Source organism: Saimiri boliviensis, chromosome Y (genome assembly GCF_048565385.1).
Source record: "Saimiri boliviensis isolate mSaiBol1 chromosome Y, mSaiBol1.pri, whole genome shotgun sequence".
Classification (NCBI taxonomy): Eukaryota; Metazoa; Chordata; class Mammalia; order Primates; family Cebidae; genus Saimiri; species Saimiri boliviensis.
The window spans coordinates 3,270,024-3,274,358 of NC_133471.1; the positions used below are offsets into that span (position 1 = coordinate 3,270,024).

At 34.9% G+C, this 4,335-nt stretch overlaps 1 pseudogene; it reads right to left on the reverse strand.

Moving 5' to 3' along the window:
- Positions 1-1,981: 1,981 nt before the first annotated feature.
- Positions 1,982-3,652, reverse strand: LOC141583042 (heat shock transcription factor, Y-linked-like; annotated as a pseudogene).
- Between the last annotated feature and the right edge of the window lie 683 nt (positions 3,653-4,335).

The window sequence follows — 4,335 nt, forward strand, 5'->3', positions numbered from 1 at the left end:
AATCACCTGAGTCCAAGGGTTCAAGACCAGCCTTGCCAATATTAAAATTTATCCAATTGTTGATGCACATCTAGTTCCATATATTTAGGAGACTGACAGACAAAAATTGCTTTAAGCCAGAGGTTGAGTTTACATTGAGCTGAGATTGTGCCACTGCATTCTGGCCTGAGCAACCCAGCCAGATTCTGCCTTAGGCAAAAAAAAAAGAAAAAGAAAAAGAAAAAGAAAAAGAGGAAGAAGAAGCATAAGAATAAGAATAAGAAAGAAAAAGAAGAAGGAGGAGGAGGAGGAGGAGAAGGAGAGGGAGAAGGAGAAGAAGAAGAAAGAATAAGAATAAGAATAAGAATAAGAATAAGAATAAGAATAAGAATAAGAATAAGAATAAGAATAAGAATAAGAAGAAGAAGAAGAAGAAGAAGAAGAAGAAGAAGAAGAAGAAGAAGAAGAAGAAGAAAAAGGAGGAGGAGGAGGAGAAGGAGGAGGAGGAGGAGGAGGAGAAGAGGAGGATGAAGAAGACGAAGAAGAAGAAGGAGGAGGAGGAGGAGGAGAATGGAAGAAGAAAAAAGAAAGAATAAAGAGGAAGGAGGAAAAGAAAAAGGAGATAAGAAAGTGGAAAAGAAAGAGGAAGAGGAAGAGAAAAAGGGAGGAAAAGGGAAATAAAAAGAGAAAGAAGAAAAAAAAATGTGCATTAGAAAACATGAAAGGGACTCCTGCAGAAGATAATTAAAGACACAAATCTGTTGGAATGTTTTGATAAAAATATTTTAAAAATGATTATGGCTAATGCTAACTGTAAAATTTCAGCATATTCTGACAGTTATGCCACTCACGTGCATAATATAACATGAATTTTGTAAACCAAGTGATGACACAAATAAATTTGATTATAGTTACTGAACTCACTGCATATAAACTGTAATGAAAAACGTCTGTCTACTACAATCGAAGCTTAAGATAATGGGGGAAAGCAATTGATAAATAGGAAACTATATAATGCATTTTATAACCCATTTCTAAATTGTGTGTGTGGCGGGGGTGGGGTGGGGCGTCTCTCTGTGTGTATGTGTCTGCATATTTGAGCATCTGGTCCTGTGCAATCCCAATTTAGTCCCAAAATTTTTTAAGGCCAGACTAATTGAGAAGTCACTTATTACATTTTACTATTTCCACTTTATTCATTTTCCCTTACCTGTTGCTGTGGTTTTGAATATCCTCTCCAAATTTAACATAGACAGTCCCTGGTCATTGTGATAGCCATGGGAGGTAGGACCTTTGAGAGGTAATTAGTCATGAGGATACACCTTGACAACGGCATTTTTGACTTTATCTGGAGAGCACATTAGTTATTTTGTGAGTGGACTTTGGATCAAAGGATGAATTCGGTCTTGATTTTTTCTTCATCACATGTCCTTCACTTTATGTTGATTGCTTGTCATGGAAAGAAAGCGTCACCAGATGCAGCCCTTTGAAATTTCCAGCCTTCAGAAACATGAACAGAGTAAGTCTTTTTCCAGATAACTCCGTCAGTAACATTGGGCTATTGCAGCAGAAAATTGCCTAAAAGACTATTATTTCTTTCTCTGTAGATAACTGAATGACCTTACCAAGGGATATGGCAAAGTTATTGCCAAATAATCAAAAGCATACACACACACACACACACACACACACACACACACCCCACCACACACACAAAATATACTATACTGTATATGTATATATCTTATATATATTAGCCATACAAATATGTATATCCGTTCAATATATGTTTTAAATTAAATAAAATGCAACATGATTTCACTCTTAACCATATGTTTAGAAATAAATAAAAAGCAACCATAAGGGTAAACATGTAATTTTATTGTTCAAGAAGATAACTGCAGAATTTTTGCATTTTTTTCAAGGAAAACCTTAGTCTCTATGGTTGTGCATTATATGGTACTCTTTTAGTGTCACTCTAGTATCAGTTGTAATTAGGGTTTTATTTTCCCAGTGAAGATAGTTGAAAAGCTGGGTTGAAAGGAGAGTCAGCAGATATATCAGCTATCATGGGCCCTAGCAACCACAGGTTGCCTGCTGGTAGCAGGTTAGGATAAAGAGTCTCATTTATTGACACCTCAGGATATCTGCTTGGAAAAGTTGATGGTTTCACTATCAACTCCAAAAGACTATTTTGTGAGGAAGATATGATTTGGTATTGAGAAGGTGTGGTTGTAATGCAATTAAAAGTGTGGTCATTTGCTTGTATGTAGGTGCTATGAGATTGCATATGAATACTGGCCAACTGATTTAAAATAGCATTTTGATTTGTTGCAATGCATTCTGTTGGTCCAAATGAAGTTGAAGATGGAGTAGGAGGAAAGCCACTTCTGGTTGTGTCAGGCAAACTGGCAATTCTTTTGCTGACGGAAGGTTTTCTTATCAGAGGTATATTTAAATTTGTAGAGGTTGAAAATGATCCTTCTCCACTAGTTTCAGCAATTAATCCAGAATTATGATTATCTGTGTCAAACCCTGCTCTAAAGTGCTTCTTATTGAAACCTTCAGTGATTAAAGTAGACACAAGAGAAGCATTTCTAATCCCAATTCTTCTTTTCATTTTTACTAAAAGTTGAGGATAGCCACGTTTGAAATTTGGGTTACAATAGACTTTTAACTAAAAGCAAAAGAGAAAGTAATTCAGTGTCATTTTAAACCAAGAGAAAAGTGGCAATAGCACATATAACACAAAAAACTCAGATTTCTGTCTTATCACACAAAGTTAATGTCATCAAATGATGCAGGAACATTGTTTATTCTTTCCAGGAACGTGCCTTTTGGGGAGAAAGTGCACTCAAATTGTCAAACCCTTGAGTAAAAACATGCTACATAATAATAGTAACATTTCATTATTGGCTTTGGTAAATTTATCTGGAGTTTATTGGTAAGATTCAGAGTTGTTACAAAATTTCTTGAAACCTGGAAAGTTTAATGCAGAAGCTGCCCTCAGTGACCATAAAATCTTAAACAATTTTTACTTTGATGTTTATATAATTTACAAAATCTAGACTTACTGCATGTATCAACATATTTACTGATGTACAACATAAAATTACCTATATACTCTACATAAAGAGACCACTGAAATGTTTTAAATACCTTGCTTACAATGGGGACTTCTTTTTCTTCTTCCAGAAATTCTGCTAGAAAAGCAGATCTTTGAAAATTCTGTCGAAATTTTACTGAATCCATAAAGGTTGAGCTGTCGAACTAAGCTTTTTATACTCTCAGCTTTAAATATTCTGTAAGGATCTTTTCTTTCCAGAATTTCTTTCTTGAAAAGTTCTTCATGAATCACTATGCAAGTTCCATCCTCATCCCATGAAATGGACTTGAACTGGTCACTTTCAACTATTTTCCAAAGTTTTCTGGGAAAAGTCTGAGAAATAAAATCATTACCCTTATCTAGCTCAGAGACACAAACTGTGTAACCTGGACTTTTTATCAACGATCCTTGTGACAAAACCTGAAAAGCATTTTCTTCAATTATTGACCTTAAGTTGGAGTCTTCAGAGAATATGTCTTCACCCAACAGAAACCTAGTGGGAGCTTCTGGACCAGTCGATTTAACTTTAGGAGAAACATCTTGAGTTTCTGAAGAAATATCTGCCATCACAAATAAATATTTTCTCACCTAATCCTCCAGCCTGCATGGTTTTCAACACTGCGGTTTGAAAACCTGCTTCAGTAGGCCTAAGCAGGTAAAGTAATCTAGACCACTGCAATGGTTCTCAATTTGAGTAGCTATGACATCACAAGGGGCCTTTGGTCTCCTAGCAACACACATGAAATTAAATAAATAATGTCCTCAGTACCTGAAATACATGCAATTTTCTCACTGACACACACACTCTCACTAGATTTGTTCCAGGGGACACAGGGTCTGGTAATTGGGCAGTAGAGATAAATAAAGATTATTAAAGGTCTGTCAGTTTGGCAAATTGAATTGAAGACTGATGCACTACACGGTAAAAAGAAATGCCCATAGATATTATCGGTATTTTTCTAGTTGTCAGGGGCTGGGAAATAGAAGTAGTTCTTTAGGAGATACAGGGATTTCTGTTGATGGATAGAAATATTTAGGAGTAAAAGAGAAAAGATTATTGTACAACATCATAAACATATTAAATTCCGTTGAATTGTACACTCTAGTAACTTTATATTATTCAAAACTAACCTTCAAATGTTAAGATGAAAACAGATGTAACTAAAGTATCTGATTAGATTTCAGAATAAAAAAGTAAGTTATATGCATATTCATTCAAAACATTTTATTTATATTTTTAAAATTAATAT